Source organism: Lichenostomus cassidix, chromosome 1, assembly GCF_008360975.1.
Source record: "Lichenostomus cassidix isolate B80296 chromosome 1, HeHo_3.0, whole genome shotgun sequence".
NCBI classification, from domain to species: Eukaryota; Metazoa; Chordata; class Aves; order Passeriformes; family Meliphagidae; genus Lichenostomus; species Lichenostomus cassidix.
Window position 1 is genome coordinate 59820438 of NC_139479.1, and position 23875 is coordinate 59844312.

Sequence of the window (23875 nt, forward strand, 5' to 3'; positions counted from 1 at the left end):
ATGGTTTGCAGCAGACAAGCAGAATTTCCATGTCTGTTTACTTCTATTTCCATTAGAATGGTGTTTTGGATGAAAACACAATTGTGATGATGCAGCTGTCCAAAGGCAGGATGATCTCACACATTACATTTTCTGTTCTTTTCAGTTACCCACGATGGAAAAATATAAAGTATTATTAAAAATTTATAGACACATTTAAAATGCAGTTGGGAAAGGAGACTGTGACAAAGAAAAGTCTCTGCAGATACAGGTCTATATCCTAATTCTAGTCAGTAAAGGCAGCAGAGACAGGAAGTTTTTAACAGCTAAAATACAGGAAATCTGGTTTAATTCTGTAGCTCATCCAAGAATTTACTGCATGACCTTGGGCGATCTCTGAAGTAAAACAGACAAACCCCTTTGTGATTTTAGATGCCATTAGGTATGAGGGGAAACCTTGAGCCTCTGTGAGAAACTTTGCACAGGATTTCCAAGGATTCTGAGAACAGAGTTTATGAGCATGTGGTGGGCTGAAAACTGGCTGAATGGCTGGACCTAAGGGCTGTGATCAGTGGCACAACGTCCAGCTGGGGATTGGTCACTTGTTATTATAGATGCTGCAGTGAGTACTGTGCAGAATCTTCACTGGATGGGGCAGGGTGCATTCTCAGCACATTTGCAGAAGATAGAGAAGTGGAAGGAGTGACTGGTACACCAAAAGGCTGGTCTTCCATCCAGGGGGTCTTGGACAGGCTGGAGAAATGGGCTGATAGCAGCCTTATGCAGTTCAGCTAAGGAAGATGTCAAGTTCTGCCCCTGGGGAGGAATAACCTCAAGTACCAGTGCATGCTGAGCCATAAATGTCTGGAAAGCAGCTTTACAGAAAAGGAGCCTGGGGACCTGTAGGACAGGTAATATCCCCCTTCGGTGAAGACCAACAGCCTGCTGGACTGCACTAGGCAGAAGGTCACCAGCAGGTCAAAGGAGGTGATTCTTTCCTTCTGTCACCATTGGTGAGGAACAAGTGAAGTGCTGGGTCTGGTGCTGGATCTCCAGCACAAGACAGCCGTAGGCACAGGTAGAGTGAGTCCAGCAAAAGGTCATAAAGGTGCTGAAGGGTCAGGATTATCTATGAGATAAGAAGGGGTTGAGAGAGTTGGGACTATTCAGCCTGGAGGAAACGAGGCCTAGGGAATCTTACTCATATATATAAATACCTGATGGGGTGGGAAACAAAGAAGATTGAACCATATTCTTCTCAGTGGCACCCACTGACAGGACAAGACAAAAAAGACAGATTGCAATATAAAAATTTCCACATAAACATAAGGTGTTTTTTGTTTTTTTGTTTTTTTACTGTAAGCATGGTCAAGCACTAAGGCAGGCCCAGAGAGGCTGTGGCGTCTTCACCCTTGGATATATTCAGCATTCCAGAGGACATGGTCCTGCACAATGTCCTGTAGCTGACCCTACATCTCCCCTGTGGATTTTGTGCAGACATTTACATAACATAACATATATATATATGTATGTGTGTGTGTGTATATATTAATGTTTATATGTATATATGAAAGAAAAGAAAGATTGAGTCATTTAGCGAAAGAGGGAGAAAACTACGTGACAGAAGAAGGGTAAAAAACAAAAAGGAGAGGGTAGTGAAGGTAGGTGTGAAGGGAAAAACATGAAAATACCACACTCAAAGGTAAAACATACAACCTGACATCTCTCTTACATAAAGAAAAACATAAAGTAAGGAAAGACTGGCCAGCTTTTATCACACTCTTTTCTAGAGCATTCACATTTCAAAGAGTTGGCTATTCTGAGGTGCAATTTCATAAGGTCTGTCAAATGCACCAGATTCTCAAAATTTTGATGTACAAAGTTTAACCTAACCTAAACGATCCTTTTCAAAGATCTGTAAAAAGGGGCATTTTTGCAAGTACACAGACACAACCTCTCAGCCACTACTGCCATGTGGTTTCCATTAAGTAAAATATGAATAAAAATCTAACCACTGAAAAGGAAAATTTCGTTCCTCAAAATGCATTCAGAAGCTCACATCCCATCACCACCACAGCTCTAATGTCCCAATCACAGCCGAAAAACTATTAATAAATTAAAAAGCTCTGAATGTGCACTTGATATTCTCCTCTTCCATTACTCTGCTGCACTCTCTGCTCTTTTCCTACCCTTAGTCACAGGGTAAGACTTCCAGGAAGAGATTCTTCTCTGACACAGCTATTGAAAACCTGATAGGCTGATTTCCATTATTCAGTTTGATTTCTGTCATCTCTCTCAATCCATTCTTACTGAAACATAGATTTCTTAACACCCATTACACAAATGTAACCTCCTCATTATTCACAAGCATAATACTGGCTTCATTTTGCACCTCTTTCTCATCTCCTAATTAAAACCTCTTTGAATGAATACCTTCACTCCTCACTCATGAAATTTTTTCTTTACCCTAGAGCAGCATTTCTTGTTATTAGCTATGATATGGTTTTCAAAATCACCTGAAATACTCCTCAAAACCTCCACATTTCCTGTTTTATGTCTGATATGCCTCTACTCTTAGATTCAAGAACTATAGACTACCCCAGGGTTCAGATAAGAAGCATTCAGTGAAATACTCTAAGACCACTGCAGAATAAAAAAAAAAATCAACTTTATAAACAGGGCCTGGACAGTTCATCAAAAGTATAATAAACACACGCTCTCTTTGCATAAGCAGTAAGTAAGCTGCCTTATGCATGCAGGTTTTATTGTCTGCTTCCAATGAATTTATCTCATTTTCACTATCAATAAAAAATATGGATTTGGGGAGGCATAAAATGAGTTTAAGGAAGAATTTTTAAAACTCTCATAAAATGATGGATCTACTAAGTAAATACATTGATTTTGAATGCAATGAAAGAGTGAAGATTACTCGTTGTCTGTGAACATGTAGATAGGCAGAGGTAATGTCAGGATTTCCCCTAACAAGCCCTGTTTTTCAGTGGTTTCACAATTTGGCCTGCAGACTCTCACTGCAGACTACATTTGGCAAAGAACACTTCAGCCTGGGAGTATTTTCTTGCCACAAATGATTTTCAAAACAAATTAAATCTGGGTCATTTTTATGTAGTTAGCACTGCAAAGGACATTTTCTATGCTTGTTAGTGGTCCTCAAAAAAAAGGGGCTTTGATTTTTAAAAATTTGAAACTTGGCAAGTGATAAATCCATAGAATTGTGCAGTCAAATCACTTGGGGTATTCTGAAAGCAAACTCAGTTAAAAATAAACAAAGGGTTTGACTAATAAAATAAAATAAATAAATAAAAATAAACTAAGGGTTTGACTTCTAATTTTTTAACAGAATATTTACAGTTCTTTTTATATGAAGGGCTTTCCAAAGTTGTTTCCCAGTTGTTCAAAAGAGATTTAAAGACCATCTTAGCACACTCTTTAGCATACAGTCCTTTAACAGTTCAGAGATTGAAAAGGTGTATTGGAGAGATGACACCAGAGAAAAATATCCCTCATAATCTCAGTCCATTTCTCTGCTAATCTGCATTGACAAACCAGTTTTAACACATTTTTAATACTAAGAAAAGGACCCTTGAATGTCTGTGTTCAGCTCACCCCTGCCGTCCACCAGTGGCTTCACATGAATTGTCTCATGTTAAATGCAAAAAAAATGGTGAGAGAATTAATTCCCAGCCCTCACTAATCAGACTGGGATCTGAAAAGGAGATGGACATTCCTCTAGCTGTATCATTACTAGTATCAAAAGACTGGAAAATAATATTAGGCTACTGTTTATACTTCAGATACCCTGCTGATTTCAAAACCTCTAGTCTCTTCCACAGCTGTGCAGACTTAGTGTCTTCAGCACATTTGCACAGACGACAATCACTTAAACACAAAGAACAACTTTGTTGCTCTTGCAGCAAAAGGAAAGAAAACCCAGTTTCCCTTCCTGTTGTTGCACTCTCCTACACACTCAGTAAGAACAAAAAGCCTGAATTTACAGCAGACACTGAAGTGGAGTGGATGTGACTCAGAAACAGGGAAAGAACGTCTTGAAAGATACACCCTTTTACTGTCTGGCATGTAAAACACAAACAGCTATTCATACCTCCAGCTCTTGCATACAAAAGGTAAGTCAATTCCATATATATCAGTGCTGTTAACTGTCCCTTTTCCCTCCCTGGCTCTGTAGCAGAGGTAGCAGAAGATGACAGATGTCTGTATTCCATTTATTCAATACCCTTCCTACCCAGAATATCGCATAACCACCTCCTGTGTTGGTTCAAGCTAAAATGCCAACCTATGTGCTGGGGCTTACCAGGTATAAGCAGATGATCCCTCTTGTGCTACTCTTCACTTCTCAGGCAGCAACCTCAGCAAATTATTATTGAATTACCAAGCAATAATTCAATATTTTTGCAAATACCAAGAGCAGAGCCTCTCTGCAAGGCTGAAACTCTGAACTCTTTTGTAAGGCTGACTTTTAACAAAGTATAGTAATTCTGCTGTGACAGCATGAGCCTGGAGCTATGGAAAGAGTATCCAGCTGCACCTGTGTTTGCATTTAAGTAGATGGAGGGCATGTACACAGCTGTTTGCCATCAAGAGGAAAATGTGACACCAGAGAGGATTCTAGCAGCTTGGAGAACCCACAACCACCACCAGATACCTGCAGTCCTTAAGATCATCCCATCTGTTTGACTCTAGAGTGCAGGTTTTCAAAAGGCGGACAGATGGATGGATGGATGGATGGATGGATGGATGGATGGGAGTTTTGTGAGTCTGTGGAACAGCTCTTGGGTTCTGGGATAGCCTTAATGGCTGCAAGGACAGATGCACATAGTTAAAGGTAAACCACCCTGCACAAAAGGTGTTTGCGTGTCCAGGTGGGTGCTCTGGTGGCTGCTAGTGGAATATCTCACTGATGCTTTTAAGAGTAAGAACTGTCTCTCTACAGAAGTGGGATGCCTGAGGAGTATTTTGGAAGAGCTGGCAGTCATATGCTTTGGAATAGTTAGGCTTCTAAAAGGACGTCTGTGGCTGACTGCTTTTCAGTGTCACATGAAGGATTAATCTCTCTGGGGAGGTTGGACTGGATTAGGTGGTTTGTTCAGGGCTGGCAAGAATGTTTTTGCAACGAGTGCCAAGGAGGGAATAAACTAGAGCACAGCTATAGTGAAATGGATTAAAATGTCCTGATATTCAGGAGCTCCAACAGCATTCTGAGGTTTGTTACTTCAGTAACAATTTTTCCAAGCTTTAGGAGAAACAGCTTAAAGAACAGATCTTTCTTAATATTCTATATAAAATAAAAGCATTTAAATGTTACATTTTATTGCTAGGCTGTATTGAGTTTTATTTAATACTTGTAACAGAAGGGTCTCATTTGTAAATGTGTTCTTTTGTTATGATAAATGGTACAAACATAGGAGAAATCACATGCAATGCATGGAATTACAGAGGTCTACATGTGAACAGTAAAACATGGGCTCTTTACAGCCTTCAGAGACTACAATTTGTTCTACAGTTACTCTATTTTTTAAAAAAAATTTCACACTAACATTATGCTTCTATCATTAATGTTTGATTTGGTGCAGGATATTCAGAGACGCATTAATTAGTAGGAATAATTGATCTAAATTTGTAGAATAATAAGTGAGTAGCACAATCTTCAAAGAGGTGCCCATTACCTGCGAATCTCATATGCTTCAGTGCTGATGTGTGGAAGTTAAACACCTGCAGAAGGCAGGAAAACTGCTTTGGGCAGTTAGTTTTGGTGTTCATATATTCATATGAACTGCAAAATGAGAACAGACAACTAAAAATATCTTAATAAGGCACAGTGCCAAAAACAATGAGACAGAAACATTTTTCTGGTGAGATTACTTTGCAGTAATTTAAAAGGAATAGTTTAAAAAGTAGAAAGAAGTTAATGATTGCAGGCAAGTTACGTTGCAAATGTGCTTTTCCTTAGCAAGCTGTCACTGCATCCAGAGGTGAAATATATACCTGTGAGTAAAGAAAATACATGCCCATATTTTAAAATATTATGTTTATATTTTATTATGTCCTGTTTTTCAAATGTTGTTAAAATTATCTAGCATAAAACTAATATTTATTTCTCTATTATAAGCACCAAGCTACCCTGCAAACTCAGGACTTACAGCTATACAAACACATCTTATTTATGTACTCAAGAAAAAATATGTCTTGTTGGGAATTCAGTCCAAGTGTGTGGTCATCAAGCTCTAAATCAGAGACTAACATGAAGATGTATGCAAAACATTTACTCTTCTATTATTACTACTATTATTTCTTAAATTATTTTTCAGTAGCAGGGGTTTTTTTCACTTCCAATATTCTGCCACTTGAAGAGGTGCACTGGTTTGTGCTCAATTACTTTTTATAGTAAATAAATAAGAAAATAAATAAAAAGAAAACTCACTCTAGAAGCGATGATTTGTTAGGGAGAGACAGAATATACCCAAGAGAGCCAGACTGCAGAATATTTGCTTTCTCTATAATGAAGCTCCAGATCCTAGGCAATTGCAATTGCAGTCCCTACCACAGCAGGAACTGCTGTTGTTATTGATACCTTTTATAGTCCATGTCATGTAGAGAGGCTCCCAGAAGGTTTGGTATTTTAAGAGCAAAGCAGGCTGGATTGAAAATGGAAGCAGGTTGAAAAGCCTGACATTTCTGCTTGTCTCCCCTTAGAAACAACTTCCAGCACATCGAGATATGAAGAATATAGGAAAAGTAAGTTATGACACTGGCCTGGTTTAAACTGATAAAAACAATCCCAATTGAAAATATGGATTGTATTCTTTTCCCTTCAATGACAGTGAAAGAAAACTATACAGAAAATATTCTCCTTAAACCACTTGAACAACATGCGTATTTAAGATTGAATAATCCTGTAGATCTGTAATTGTAGTTTAGAGCTTCACCAGCCGTAAAAGGCTGAAGTTTTCTATGTGAGATATCTGCCTCAGGCTCTTCTCCCTCACCTATCCTCTCCTGTTATCCTGCTCCAAGAAGATCAAAAATGAAGATCAACTTGTGCTAGTTCATTTAAACAACTGGGTTGTTTCTGAGAACATAGTTGACAGAGATATTTTTTCTGTGTATTTTGTTTTTTTTAAAATGTTCCACTGTCTCCAGGAACACACACATATTGAACAGGGTCAAGCAAGGCTGCATTTGCTATGTTTGTGAGAGCCCACTCAAATTTGTCTGCATAGAGCTGTGGTCTGAGAAATTATTTTTGCCTGTCCTCAGCAGAGAATTCATACATCCTCACACATCAGACTTTGGTAGCACCAAATTCTCCATAGATGATGTCTGCACTTGAGTGTACCCCAGCCCATGAAGCTCCAGCCCCCCAGCTGTACCTCCACATAATAAACTGACCTTATTCCAGGACCACTCCTGTTGACCCTGGGCACTACCTCTAAAACTACAAAGAATCCTTGTCTTTGTGACCACTTTTTCCCCTGAACTAATGTTCTGTTGCCATAGGAGAAGAGAAATCTCCACAGAGGATTCCCGTGCCCTACCTTTTGCCTCTTAGAAGAGGAGACAATTATGAACTGGAATAGACTCTTTACAGTCAATAGAAAAAATAGGTTTTTCAGAAGGGCTAACTGATCTTAGACACTATATTTTAGCTATATCTGATCTTACCTGTGTATTTGATGATGGTATGAGCTGTGCCTAGAAAGGTTTATTTCTCTGCAAAGGACACAGAGGAAGCTCTGAGAGGCTGGCTCAAATGTCAATGTCTGTGTTTCAGATGACTCAAAAAGGACAGACTAAACTTACTCATCCTGACTGTGTGCAAAGAAGTAAATAGTGGATGGAAAAGACACCAAGGTGAATAAGAGATGTAGGAAGAGACAGATAGAAAAAAGAGGAAAAAAATATGGACAGGGTATGGGGAGAAAACATATGAGTGGCAGAATTCTCATCAGCTTGGAAGGCATTAAAAGTCAAACCAGTCTGTAAGTAATGGTTACGTGTGTCTTTTTAGAATGTGGAATTGATCCTAGAGAGCTTGCTTTCTCACATTCCTTGGTTTTAACAAAATACCTCTGAAATTCCCAAGCAAAATTACTGTCTTAGTCCTCCTTTAATTTCTGGTGTCCACAGAGGGCAGACAGCTTATTATTATCACTAATTTCTCAACTAACTCTAATGGGAGAGGTATGAACCATGAATCCAGACACCTTAACCTACAGTGAGCCTGTGAGTGGTAGGATGTAAAATACCTTTTCTTAGTCTGCATTTTAAAAGAAGAGACACTATAGGAGTCTTAAGTTAAAACTCTCAGGAGGCAAGCAATATTCCAATCTAGGCATTTTTTATATCCCCTTTAAATAGGGTACAGATTAGGCATGAGACTCTACGTTAATGTTTGGTTCATTCAGCAGTTCAGTACTGGTTATTTTTATTGACTAGATTTAGAGTGAGAAGTGAAGAAGACTTTATTTCCTTGCAAGACTCACAGCTACTTAGTTGCAGAAGGCTGAAGGTATTTTGGGAATAGGAGGTGGACTACAAAAAATAAAAAAAGGCCATATGTAAAGGCAGCAGAATTTCAGTGGGGGGAGCCAGTTTCTTCATTTGCCAGTTAAAAATTATTTTGGGGGTGCTGGATGAGCTATGTGCATCAGACAACTTCATTCTGGGTTGGAGGTGACAAGGCAAGAGCACAGCTATAGATGGAAATCATTATCCATTGTGTCTGGAACATATAAAATGCTATGAAATACCCTGAAAAATCAATATCCCAGCCTGGGCACCAAAAAATAGGTCAATGTATTTGATAAAGCTCAACTGGGACAAACATCTCCTGGGAAATTCAGCTTTTCCATTAACCTCAGGTATGGTTAATTTCCAGATGATTGAAATTTGTTTAACCTGTTAACCATGCCTCTACTTCCCAAAAAACAGATAAAATCTTGCCTTTATTCCATTCTTTTTCTTCTGTGTCTGATCTGACAATGATTTTTTTTTAAGCAGGACCTTTATATCTGAACTGCAGTTAACACCTCTCCCATTGCTGAATATATTTTGCTAATCAATATCTGTGAGACTGTGAGTGTGGTTCATTGTGCTGAACACTGGACATTTGCAAAGCAGATATTTATTATTTGAGGCTCTTTTTAGAGGCACAAGAGAGAAATGGGTGAGTTTTGGCAGCCAGTTCATCTGACCTATTTTAGACATGCCTGTTTCTCTTGTCTAGCTATGCTGAGACCTTCAGGCAAGTACCACCACTGTAGACATCTGCTCTGGAGAGGTTCAAATGCGGGCAAAACAAAATCCACCTGTCACTTAGCCTTTCAAACAGAAGCCAAAATCACTAAAATTAAATGGGTTTACATAAAAGCAAATTTCTCTCCACATTTTTAACATTTTTATACACCTTACAATTTTCTATTCCTTTCTCCTTGTTGTCCTTATCTTAGACAGATTTAGGTTATTGAACATGCACAGATAAGCCTCCATGACTACCTACTTTGACAGATACACAGATAAGAATGTACTGTTAAAGTGATTTCGCAAGGCTCGGGTATTTAGGAACAGCTTTAAAGGTGCTTCAAAAGTGGTTTAGTACCACAAAGGCATCACTAAAGCATTCATAGTTTTTCTGCTTCTTAAGGGGGCCTGGGGTGGAAAAGAAAGAAGGGAAGCAAGGAAGAAAGAAAGGTGATAAAAGTATAAAACCTCAACATTAACTCAATGCCAAAAATAACAAAAGAAGCACAGGAGTATCCCTAGGATGCTGTTTTGATTTGGTAGTATCTCAATTTTACTAAACTTCCAAGGACACACAAACTCTGAATATTCTCAATCTTTCACTTTACCCTCTGAATGAGGAAGGTCTCTTACTTCCTTTTTTCAGTCACTGTTATCTGCTGAGAGAGCTACAGGTGGGACACTTACGGACAGACTTATGAAGGAGCTTTTCACCCACCATTTACTTTTGCATTGTACGTTTTATTGAGACCTACCACTTCAAACAGCGAACTCTGTACAATGCAAAACTGAAAAGACATTCCTTTGTTTCTGCTGAATAGCACCCTTGTGGCTTCTCTTGCTGTGTGACCTTTGCAAAGAGCTGCCATAAAGGATAGCCTGAAAACTGTGTATGGTTTACACACAATAAGAGTATATTTAGAGGGTGCTGGTTTGACTGATAGAAATTTTATTTCATGTATTTATTGTATGCTTTTAAGCTGCATGGTAGTAGTCTGCTCAGACAAGAAGTGAAAGAAGTCTAGCAAACTTGAAATACTTTTAATTTTCTGATATAATATCTTTAATTTTAGTTTACAGCAAATCTGCTGCTTAGCTGAAGATGAATCAGGTGCTAAACTATATACTCAGCAACTACTTGCGAACACCAAGGGTTTTATTTTCTAAAGATACCTCCACCAGATTGTAGAAAATGCTTTTTTCCAGTTTACTATTATTTGTTTAATTCTGATAGAAGTATCCAATTCACTTAGAAGTGTTAGAAGAATTTAATTTTGGTAGAAGTATTGTATTCACTTAGAAACTGCTCTTACTTCTGTGCTCGATAATTGAAGCAGTAACTTCAAATGTCTGATATTCTGTTACATGTACATAAATTATTGCTACAAATTAGCAGAAGTCAAGTTCTAACCTAACTGCTATCAAAGTCTTAACTACAAAAGACTCAATGAGATTCCATAAAATCTTTTGGGGTAAAAGCTGAAATACATTCAAAACTTTAAAAAATGTTAGTCCCTGGGGTGAAAAACAAATTTGACTACCATAAGGCTTCATTGTGCTAATTTATTGCTATGCAAACATGATGCACCCACACAAAAGGTACTCAAAGGAGAACAGGATCTTCTTTGTCACTGAACATATGTGACTACAGTCACTATATGTGTGATGCATGGCCAAGATTTTCAGATTTTCTCTGAGACTAGTCCAACTAATCACAGGTGATACAAGAGTCAACACGCATTTTTACAGGCTACCAGAAGTCATATAGTGATGCATGCATAGAAATACTCTTAGAATTTATTTTTTCACCATGAAAGTAGAGCAAAATTCTATTTTTTCTTTGATGATGGAAGGGAGTTATTAATTTTTTTCTATAACATTGCAGAAAAAAAAGGTACAGCTACAGTCCATAAAAAATTTATGAATACTCTTATTTACACTGTGCTTAAAAAGAAACAACATCTGTGACTGCTTTATAGTTTCTTTGTTTGCAGACAAAATTTATCTGGTTTACAAGTTCCTTCTGAAAAGCAGCTGAAACATAAAATTCATCACAGCATTGTGTTCCACATTTGCCCTTTCACTAATACACACCTTGTCAGGCTACCCCAATTGAGAAGGATCACAGTTCTTTAAAACTATTAAGGAAAAGCATGGACACAAGATTTAAAATGTAAGAAAAGTGATTTCCTTAACACAGTGGACAGTAGAATAGTTAGTTAGTTACTTGTTCATTGGCTGCACTTCCTAAAGAAATATTGTGTGACTCACTCCACAGTTGCTGTGCCGAAGTCTCGGGACGAGCACCACCCACTGTGGTGGGGTCCTTCACGCTTTTATGTTTCTAAACTGATGGTTCACAAAGCTGGATTAACCACACCATCCACACAAAATCCTGATGTCATCCAGCTCCAGCTCGGTGCAGAATTGAACCAAGAGGCCACAGAAGACACATATGTCCATCATGGGTAGAAGAACTGCACCTGCTCCGCAAACAAGGCACTCTTCTGCACATCTGTGCATGTACATTCACATCCACACTCTAGAGCTTGTAGCTTCCCAGCAGAAAATCCCTGCTGGAAATGCTATTTAAATGGTGTCAGCACTGCAGTTGGGCCCCACTTCACTTCTCTCTTTGATACAGTAACACAGTAACAGGTAAATGGAACAACTCCACTACTTCAATAAATTTGTTTCTGACAGGCACATTTCTGAGAGAAGCTGCTCAGGCACGCTTAAACCTTATCAAACTTCCTCCTTGATTCTGGGGTCTTACCAGCCACCTTAAAGTGCATTTTGAATCGTGAAAAAAGCCACTTTGTGTTATGCTCTTCAGCTGCCATATTTACCCATTTGTTAAGAGAGATTTGGGACATGTTGCAAAACTTCAAGGTGCCAGGCAAGCTTATGAACAAGAAGCACCACATAATGACAGACGTATTTTCAAGAAAGATTTGACATTCAGAGTAAAAGGGCAACACAGGTTGGGGAAGAGACAAATATAAAATGGCAGAGCTCATCTTTGTATTAAGATGAGCAGTCAAATCTGATACCTGGAAGCCACAGGGGATGGATGACATTAGGTCTGCCGCCCTGCAAAAATTATTGTGTGATTTTTTTTTAGTTCTAGTGTATAATGTTTCTGCACGAGAGCAGGTACATCCCCAAAAACCTGAAGGCAGCCCTGAGATGAGTGAGATGTCTTTCAGTCACTCACTTGCCAATCACTGAACAATCTGGAGGGCCAAAAATTGACAGTTGTGCAGTTCTTCAGGGGTTTCAGAGGAGTAAAGCTGAGATGATCTGTGCATTGCAATGGATGCTGCTCAAGCCTGGGGCTGTGCTGCTCTATTCCAGGATGCCCACAGGGATGTTCCAGTTACAAAGTGACCTTAGCAGCAAGGGACATGAACTTTTCTCTCAGTACTCAGGCAATTTTTCAGTGGATTTTGACAGAGAGTCCCAATTAATAAAATCATATTTCACCATTAAGCCTGGTTCAATATCTTTATTTGAAGATTCCAGGGCAATTGTTTTTTTCCTGCCAACTGGCTTCAGTTCAGAAGTCTCTTTACTTTTTCTATTGTTTTTCTTTCTGTTGAAGAAGCCTTTATTCACCCCCATTAATGCAAACTGGGTTGGAAACTTTTTATGCTTCTGGTATTAGTGATAGCATGTACCATGTTTTGATTAGGACAACGTCCCTGGGCAATTCAGGAATTTGGGCAGCTGCATCTCAAAAATGGAATCCTCTATCCTTGCCTGCCCCTAGAAATATTCAGTTTCCTGGGATGTACGTGATTGAGTCTAACCTTATCAGGAGAGCTTTGGAACAAGGTGCATTCTGCTTGGTCTCCATGTCTCTGTAATGGAGTAAAAAAGCATGACACATATCTGAGTTCCTTGATTCTCCACTTCTTGTCCCAGAACTGTGGAAATCCTGTTGCAGATCATGGCACTATAGCCCCAGCTTCTGACAGAAATGATGTTCTCAGCTGGACTGAGGAGCACTGCTCCTAATGATGACCAAACCCCATGTCTTATAGATGAAACATTTTCAGTTCATCAAATTGGAATTTTCTAAACTGGTTGAAAAACTTCCAGAAGTTCTAATAGTAAATCGCAATGGTGTGAGTCCAATTTGCCCACTTGTGTCCTTAGAACCTCATCCTTCACCTTGCCTTGGTCATGCAATGGCCATTGATTTGGCCCACAACACAAAGGATGGTTTTGGGTTTTTAAGAAGAACATTCAGAACCACCCCATTGACAGGTGAAAATGAATAGAGAGCTCATGTTTAGCAATGTTGACTGCTGTGCTAACACAAGTAAGATACAAAGGGGAAAAAACCCTTTATTTTTATTGTTAGCATTTGAAGATAGCATTCTGAATACACTCTGGGATTAGATCTCCTGAGTCAAATAGCACTGTATTTACCAACACTTTTCAGAGAAGAATGGCCTTTTAAGTGATGCCTAGCAACAGCATTCTCCATTCTACTCTATTAGTTTTAACACTTTCATGTTTATTTTTAGTTTTGAGTGAAAAATACTCAATAAGAATTTCATTCATGCTCTGAGTGCCAGCACATTCAGATGGATGGCACAAGGCATAGGAAGCCCTTCTGCAACTCAAACTCTGAGGCGAAGCTCCAAGCCTCCCAAACCCACAACTGATGTCAGTCACCTTTATTTAGATGTGTTTTTCAGTGCTCTGTTAGCTTATGCTCTGTCCAGAGACAGAAGGATGGGCAAGCAACTTACAAAGACCAGGATGAACCAGAGCCTATGGGAAGTTGTGCATCCATATATCCCACAGAAGTAGGCAGAGCTATGCTGATCAAAGTCTTTTAGGAATGAACAGGTGCATGCCAGACTTCAGAAACACAACAAGGAACATGAAGTTTAATCTTGCAAAAAAGAGGGGTGGGGCTGAGGGGCATGGCCAGGAGGTCATTCTGTACCAATTCACATCATTGCCAGGGTGGGAGTAAAGGATTCTCTGGCTTCCCAGAAGCGGAGCAGGGGTTTTGGTGGAGGAAATGTGGCAGGAGGGGTAAGCCATCCACCTTTGCTCATTGTCACCGGGGGTCTGCAGGAGCATTTTGCATGTGAATCATTCTCTCTTTTCTACACTTTGGTTGCTGTTACTGTTCATTTTCTTATCTCACTGCTGTTTCCAGTAAATTTTTCTTGTCTCAGCCCATGAACTTCACTTTTGTGCCTCCAGTTCTCAACTGTGGATCTCAGCAGTACAGCAGTAAAACCAAAATTCTTCTTCCCTTGCAGTTTCAAGTATTTTCATTTCTATTCCTTACTATAAAACTGGACTTGTGTTATTACAAATCACATTTATTCGGACTGTCATGTGAGTTTGCAGAGTGTTTTAATACAATCTCTACCAGATAAATAAAAAAAAAAAGAAAATCAACTACTTTGATCAGGACTAAACCATGAAATCAGAGTTCACACGTAATACTTAACCTAAATAAAGAATTCATGGGAAACAGAATCTTGCTATCATAATATTTATTGGAAAGGTATACAGAAAGAAAAAATCCATACATGCTTCTCAGGAAAGCATAAATTTCCCAATGGATACTGCTCTATTCGACTTGAATCTAAACTAACACTGTAGATTCTAATAGCACTTGGCAAGCTGCAGACACATCATTTTTTAACTTAGGCTTACATTTGAATTACCTGGAACTGAAATTTCCAATGTGACCTTTTCAGGGCTTTGTTTAGGAACAAAAAGAGTTCTCACTGGAGAGAGAAAACACCTTTCAGAGAACAAGATATATTGTTGAGGGTAGAGGCTAAAATAGGATGGTGCTGCTGCTAGTCTAGATTTAAATAAAACAATGGCTATGTATGTAAGCTTTGTTGCCTTCAGATGACAAGAGGGAATACATTTTTTTTTTACATTTAAACCAAAATTTGTGATCTTTTGTATTATGCTTTCAAGTACATATTTATTCACCCTATGCCTGAAGCTTATAAAATGCAGGAAGGTGGAGGTTTTTCTACCTACAATGATGGACACACCGAAGATGCACATGAATAAAGCCAGAATCTTTTCATTTGTGTCTTCAGTTCTGCAAGGAGTTCTGCACCAACGAACATAAATAGTGAAAGCCAAAGCGTTTATCACCTCTCAAAACAGACCCTGAAGTCTTTAATGACCATCTAAAATTCCAGCAAATTATGATCTCTGGCCACTAGATTTTTATTTTTCTTTTCCCGTAGGTTTGCTTACAGAAGTGCAGAAAATCTGACTTGCAAAGTGTAAGTATGCTGTTCTGCTGTGTAACCACATTTATACTGCAGCTATATGCTGGTTTTGTTCCTCATTTACTTCATCCTTTCTAAGCTGCATAGCCTGGCTTTTAAACTGCCTTTTCACTGCTGAGTTCAGAAACATACAACAGGAAATTTCAACTGCATATTTACGCAGAAAAAAGTGGAAAGCATGGGAAAGCCATGAAGAGTTATGAGTCTTTTTGTGGTGTTCTCAAAGACACAAGTGGAGAAGAAAGCCAAAATAGATATGCTATATAATTGCTAAATATTTAGTTAATGCAATCATCATTTATTGAGGAAGAACAAGAGTCCAAATATTTATGACAGATGATAGCATTAGTTACTATAGATGGGGTTTAACACTAATTTGGGGGAAGAGGACTGCAATGTTATGTAAAAAGATTAGTTTACATTATTCAAACTGATTATGCCCTTAATTTTCCACAAAAACACAGTTCAAAATCCACCATAGAATGAAACAGCTCTTCCCCAGAGCCAGCCCCTTCCCTTTAGTCCTTCTTCTGCCTGTTTCCTTCATGGATGCAATGCCTGAATGAGTGGTCCACCATTCAATGTGTCATCCTGATGCAAATGACAAAAGACAAGGCAATACATTCTTTCCTCTTCTCTACCATTAGAGGCATGTCAAAAGGGCAGAAAGAATTACCTTGTTCTGTTTTATCCCCACAACCACCTATAAGCCTGAGAACCACACTGCATAGACACGGAGGAAGTAGGAACTGCAGTGGGAGAAGGTACCTCCTGTCTCTGGGCACCTGATGGGCTCCAGTTGTAAACCCATGCAGGCTATTAAACCATCATCCTCTGAAAAGAGCTGAATGATCCTTGAGGTCTTGAAATTATAGTTTTTTCAACCTATGGAGGTCTTGACTGGAAAGGGAAGATTGGGAGTAGGTGAGCTACTCGTAACACAGGGATGCAATACATACACACATGGAAAAATTCGGACCATGAAGGAAAGCTAGCAGCATCTGCTCAGAGTGGCTGCAGGAATTAGCAAACATGCCAATTAGTGGTGGATGCCTACAGAACATCACTTTTGTCCCATTTAATGGATCTAATTTACATGAAGTGTATTCAAAACATCACTTGGGGTTATTACCACATCTCTGAAATAATTTCATTCAACTGACTAACTGAAACGCTTTATGTACCTTTTATTAATGTATAAACATGATTAACTTGCACTTTACCCATCTGAAATATTAAAATGTTAAGAGAAGCATAAAACCAGAAAATTACTGGACATTTCCTGGTTGTTGCTGAGTGAGACAGGCAGGTAGAATGAACCATAACCAACCTGTGACCCTTCCCTCCAATACTAATGCCACTAATGAAATCTGATGTCAATCAGAAACCCCCATCAAAACAGCATGATCACTTGTCATCAGTCCCTTAGGACAACATAATAATCTGAAAACTGAATAGGAAAGAAGTGTTTTGTTAAACATTGTCTTGGCAAAGTGACAGCCTTTGTATTCAGCTTATACAACTGATGCTGCATCTGCTTTTGGTTGCCTACAGTAGGATTAAATTTAGATCTAACATGAGGTACATACTACTATACAGTCAACTCCAGCTGAGATTCCATGCAGCGCTGTTAGAAATACATTAGTTTTTTCAAAGATGCAGTGTGAAAGCAATGTTTTAATGCTCTAATACAACCAAAACTTCTCCTTCTCTTCCCAATAATATTTTCCAACACTGTGGCAACATGAATTACGTAAAGCCTCTCTGGGCCAGAAAAGAGTGCTTGAAGAATAAGCAGTACAAGCTCAAGAATTCTGCTTTAGATCATTAATGAAACAAAAGGATGTCTTTTTTCTGAACAGCTTAACTAGGTAAAGAAAGATAAATGATGTGGCAGGAGAGAGGGAAAATTTTTAAGTAAAAGATATTATTTCAAATAATCTCAAGACAAGTAAGATAGAGTAAACTAAAGTTTATACTAGTATTAATGGGGCCATAACAAAGCAAAAAGTAGGTCTACACTGTCTCATCTGTGTTTACACTGTTTCCACTTCTGTTGGCTTTTAACTGGTTCCTTGTTTGATTGCATGTAATTGCTTTTTGATTTACTGTTGATTCAATTCTTACATGGTTTTCATTACATGGTATAGTCATACCTATAAGAAAACTGTTCATCAGCAGATCACATAGATTTCTTAGTTGGCTACGTAAGTACTTTTTTAATAAAATAAATATGTGTAAATGATGAATGCTGCTTTGTTGCTACAGAACTGTTAGGACAGGACACACCTAGATCCTTTCATAGTCACTAGGAAGAGCACATCCTGTGATGAACTGAGAAGGGAGCACAGCAGACACAAAGACTCAGTTTCCCCAGCCATACTGAGCTAGGTTACACCCTCAGGCAAGCAGGGTGTAAGCAGACAAGGTCTCTCTCACTGATAGCCCCAGCAGCAGGGTGGATGTTGGAGTCACTTGAAGGAGTCAGAGTCTCAGCACAGTCCTGTCTCAATCACTGTTAATACCTACAAGAAGAGCAGAGAGAATGGCAGGTGCCCAACCCTACCTGTACAGCAAGAGATGTGAGGGGAGCGTTTCTGCTGCCTGCTGACAGCATGGCTGAGATCCTCTTGCAGCACACATCCTCTGAATTCTGTCCAAGCATTGCAGCATTGTCTTTGCAGCACAGACTTTGCTTTAAAAGTCATCTTCTGGCACTCAGTTTGCGGAATAGCTGGCTGTTTGGCACCCTCTGCACCAGATGTTATCTTGTAAACTCAATGAACAGATGCCTATTCCATTCTCACAATAAAAGAATAATCAGAGTTACCACTTAATTCTGTGATTCGAAGTTAATGATATTTAAGATTTATAAATATGCAACACAAGAATGTTAATTCTATAACTGTACTAAAAAAAAGGCATGTAGCTCAGGAATTAAACAAATATTTCATAAATATGCCTAACAATAAGGATTTAATTTATTAGCAGTTTTGGCAGAACAACTGCAAAGAAGATTGCAGTTGTGAAGCACGTTTGTCATTTGACAAAGGGGAGGCTGTTACTCAATATAATAACAATATGAGGTTTATTTCTTTTAAGTATTCAAAAAATACCTGACTGAAAAATTCTCAGACTCTTTGCTTCTAATCTCATGGTGGATTTCACACCATAATTAAGAGACCAGACACAAAGAAGTACTGCATCACAGATCCTGCTATATTTATAAGGCCAGTTATGACTTCACAGTGATCAAAACTTTTACAGAAGCAGTTCTCAGACCCCTCTTTCATAGACGGATGACTAGGGCACTTCATATGCCTTTTTGTACTTCTCCACCATTGCTACTTCAATCCCAAGTGTGATAGATGGGAAAAACTAAACATCAAAACAGCAGAAGGTTAAATTAATCATAAATCATTGCACTCTGTCAATTTATGCATTTATCCTACTCTGCCTATCTAAAGTTGAATGAAGTGCCTGGAGGTTTTTGGTTGAGCAAACTGAAGTAATGAAAACAATTTCCTAAATAAAATATAAGCATTGTCAAGAGGTTGTAAATAGAAGTCCAGCAAGATGAGTTTCCATCTCAAAAGGAGCAGAAAATTGGTTCCTTCAGACCCACAATCAAATGCACCAGTAAGTGAAATTTTGCCTAATGAAACAGAAAGAAAGAGCACTGCAAAATGTGATAATCCTGCAAGTTAAAAAGGCTTTATATCATAATCACTGCTGTCACCACAAGGTTGGCCAGACTATTTATATAAACCACACCAGCTTGTTCATCACCCCTCAACATCATATTTGTTCAAGACTAGCCCCTGGTTTTGTTTCCCATTAAATCAAATGTTGAAGATCAGTTATGAATTATGCCAATTTGAAAGAATTTACCATTCCCTCAAACTCATGTGCTTCCCTTCCTTACTTTCGGCAATTTCTTTTCCATTGAAAAATAATAATATAAAGCAGACAGTGAAATATTCATCCTGACTATTAAGGTTTAGAGAACAACTACAGGAAAGAGCCAAAATTTTTTAAAATTATTTTTTAATTAGTTTCTAAGAAAAACTTAAAGTATCAGGCACAGTAGTAGAAAAGAGCTGGTAAGAAATGGTACATATCAGAAGATATTGATGGAAAACATATCCCTACTCAATGAGATTGGTCTAACAGGTTGAACCCAAACTGCATAATTTTTGAACACTCCATAGCTGACACTAATTTGCTCTGGAAGGTAAAGATAAGAGCAAGTGGTGAGGCACTGCAGTAAGACTTGAAGCCATGTTAAAACTAGGAAGAACCAAGGATCAATAGGAGCAGATGTGTACAGTAAAATAGTTGCTGCTGAAGAACACACATGATCCACATTCCATAATTTTTTTCCCTTTCTTTTTTTTTTTTAATTTAATTTGGACTCATTCCAGTCTACTCCCATGGGTTCAGTGTCTGAGGACAGTACACCCAAGCTGAACTTCAGGAGCTTATCTTTTGGTTTAACGATATCTGAAAGGAATTGAAGTCATCTGTGTGTACAAATGCATGGTAAGTAGAGACAATCAGGAGATTTGCTTCAAAAGCACCCTCCTGTTCCTACACCACCTGTACAGGTGCACTCTTTGTAGCTCAGAACTCAAGCAATTAAATAGCAGGCAACATTGAAAACAGAAAATTTTTAAGTGCTGGACATGTGGAAAAAGCCAACAATCATGATTTTGTACACAGTGTGATGAAGTCTGAGGTAGGCTATTATCAGGCACAAATGAGATTTCTGAGTCACAACAGTCAGCCCTTCAAACTGCTCACCTCAGGGCTCATGAAAGTAAATGTGCTGGGTTTCTCTGGGATAGAGTTAATTTTCTTCACTGTAGCTGCTATAGGGCTATGATTTGGATTTGTGACCAAAGCAGTGTTGATAACACAGAGATGGTTTTTTTACTGCTGAGCAGTGCTGACACCAATTCAGGGCCTTTTCCACCTCTCACCCCACCAGAGAGAGAGCTGGGGGTGTGCAAGGAGCTGGGAGGGGACACAGCCAGGACAGCTGACCCCAAGTGATCACAGGGATATCCCAGACCATATGGTATCATGCTCAGCATATAAAGCTGGAGGAAGAAGGAGGAAGAAGGAGGACATTCGGAGTTATGGTGCTTGCTTTTGCAAGTCACATTTTGGCATGATGGAGCCCTGCTTTCCTGGAGATGACTGAACACCTGCCTGCCCATGGGAAGTGGTGAATGAAATCTTTGTTCTGCATTGCTTTTGTGTGTGGCTTTGGCTTTACCTGTTAAACTCAATCATGAGGTTTCCCACTTTACTCTTCCAATTCTCTTTCCCATCCCACCAGGGGAAAGTGAGTGAGCAGCTGTGTAGTGCCTAGATGCTAGCTGGGGTTAAACCAGAACAATAAATCAATTACTAGCAAAGGAAGGGAAAACAAAGAAAAATATCAGTCTTTCACTGCAAAAGTTTCAGCCTTATCTCCTAGTTTCTCTACCCAAAAAGACATGGAAAAATTGAATAGACCAATAGGAGGGTGGCAAGTATATGCAATGGCATGGAGCATCTTCCAGGTGAAAACAGCTACACAGAGTTATTTTCAGCCTGGGAAGGCAATGACTAATGATGGGATTTGACAGACATTCACAGAATCATCAGAGGAATGAAGAGGGTGGAAAGGAACCTGTTTGTCCTATCTGAAGATACAGAGAAGAACACAGACATATCAGATGAAACTAGCATGTTACAGAACCAGCAACAGGATGTGGTTCTTCACACAGCCCATCATTAAATTGTGTGCAAGTCCTCGCCATGGGAAGCTGTAACTGCTAGAATTTTACATGCTCTGAAAAGCTGACTGGACCAATTCATAGGAATGATGACCTGTCAAGCACTATCACCTCTGGCTCAGCTAGTCTTTGAGCAATGAAGTGCAGCAATAGAAAGTATTTTTTGGAAATAGCTATACCTGCCTATCCTCTTGTATTCTTTCCTAGGCTTTAACTTCAGACCTGAAGACTGAGGATTGAGTTAGACCAACTTTTGATCTGACCCAGTGTGGCTGCTCCTGCATTAGCCTTTCAGTCACTAGTCAATGGGAATAGTCCAATAAATCAAAAATCAGAAGTTGATTCTGAACTGGGGAAAAAAAAAAAGCTGACTCAACAAATTTGATTTCTTTTTGTTTGCTCTGGAACATGATATCGGAGACTTAGATTTATAACCCAAATTTGTGGTGGGAAAAGAGTTTACACCTCACAGTCCTACACAAAGATGACAGAAAACTAAATGTAAGAGAAAATACATTTCTGGAAGTCTAAAGCTGACTTTCAGCATTCAGAATTATTATTTCTCAATGTATTTATTCCTGCCCAATGAAATTTCCTAGCAAACGATCACGTTTTTAGCATGCAAAGACCAATTTGATTAAGATTTCAAATACATGATAGAAAAGAAATATGTCAGCAAAGCATGTCAGTTATTAATGACAAACTCTAAATTATGGTAGGCTGAACGCTCTCAGCAGGCTGGAGGATTTGATTGTAGTGTTTTTAGTCTGTCTTACAGAATTGCACATTTTGCAGCTTAGACAATATTTATTATATCTCAGAGATACCAACCAAACACTTTTAGAAAAGCAAACATTTAATAGTATTTCCTCCATTTCCTTCCTTCCTTCCTTCCTTCTACAAATTCTTCCCTCTTTTGGATGTTTCCCTATTTCTTTCTCCAACCAAAGGTCTATTTGGGAACAGTTTGCAGAAGTGCTGGTTTTCCCCCACCTCTTGAAACCCACATGGTAATTATCTTGATCTAAAATTATCCAGTTTTGTAATGTGCTCATTTACAGCTTTAAAAAAAATATGACAAATGGATGAGCTGTTACAAAAAAAATTTGGTCCCTACATTTTGTGAACTGTGATTTTTTCCTGTTTATAATGGAGTCCAAAGCACTCCATACGTTGGCTGAGTGTTACTAATGCTAGTAAATACTGCTCCCAGATGTATTTTCTTTAAATATAGGACACAGTTGAAATAAGATCTGTATCTGCCACCACTGGGCTTCCCTGATTTTGAGGGGGAATCAGGTATGTCCTGATTAACTGTGACCATGATTACTTTATTCAACAAATCCCATACATAAACCAGCAACACACAATTAAAAATTGACGACTGCATCTTGATGAAGGTGGTTATTTCAAGTACACTGGGACTTCCCGGGATTTTTTCCCCACCTTCTTTAACCATTACCACTAACTAAAACTCTAGTTTCATAGAGCTGTTATGAACAAGCACTTAATAAGGCAGCTGTCTATGTCTTCAGCCACTCTATGGAAACTAAGATATCATTTTGAAAGTGATGACATAATTCACAAGGAAATGATGATTAATCCATCACACAAACTAGGACATTTCAGACTATGAGTAAAAATGCACATTATTCATTTGATCCAATTATTGTTCCAGGTACCATTTTACAGCAGAGAATTTCAATTTTTTTTTTTTTATCTTGAATTTAAATCTTTCTAGGAAGAAATAAAAAGAGGAAAAGATAGAAAAAGAGATTTGTTTCAGCCCTCACATGGATAGGTGTGCCTTACATAGGAGTGGTTCCTCTTCATTGCTATGACTTCATTAACTCTTCAGTGAGACAGACTTACATCCTAAACGTGGGTACACCCCAACATACTTCGGCAAACTGGAAATCCTATGTTACCCAGGCTCCCTTTGTCATCCAGGCTCCTCTACCACGGTTATACTTTTCTATGAGACATTAAAAACAGGCTCCTGAAAAAAGTAAACTAGAGGTCTGAATTGATCACTGTACTACTTTGGAACAGCAGATGCCGTACTTATTTTGAGGCTGGAAATGGTATCTCAGGCACAATCGAGAATAAAGTATGGAAACTGAAAAAAAACCCTTTAAACACAGACGTTGCCCCAGCTTCTACTAAGCATCCAGCTGCAGAGGGTTCATTGTTAGCACATATGCATTCTTAAATATAGTAGCTATTTAAATTTCACAAAAAATGGATTTGGAGTTTTGTTCACATCAAAAGAACTGTAACAAAGAAACAGGAGACTGAATTTATGATTAAGAAAAGCAGACACATTCATTTTCCTTTCCAAAGCAAAGCACCATAGGAAAACCAGACTACGGCTGCTGAAGGCATTCAGTGATGAAGAGTTTAGATTAGCATGCAAACAATAAAATGTTTGACTACATAAAAGATAACCTGAGTACCAGGACTATATTTTATGCAAAAACTAGTTATAAAACTGCTGCATAAACGATCCCCATAGGGATAATTTAGGGAAAAAATAATCTG

At 38.6% G+C, this 23875-nt stretch overlaps 1 protein-coding gene across 8 annotated transcripts in view; it reads right to left on the bottom strand.

Moving 5' to 3' along the window:
• The window catches only part of ENOX1 (ecto-NOX disulfide-thiol exchanger 1), a 365143-nt gene that overhangs the window by 175861 nt on the left and 165407 nt on the right, over positions 1 to 23875 (bottom strand). The window contains exon 1 of one of the 8 annotated variants that reach the window (XM_085059328.1): positions 4310 to 4521. The exons of the other annotated variants lie outside the window; for them this stretch is intronic. The gene's annotated coding sequence lies outside the window, so the exon portion shown is untranslated. Of the gene's footprint in view, positions 1 to 4309; positions 4522 to 23875 lie in introns of those variants that run through there. 8 annotated transcript variants of the gene reach the window in all.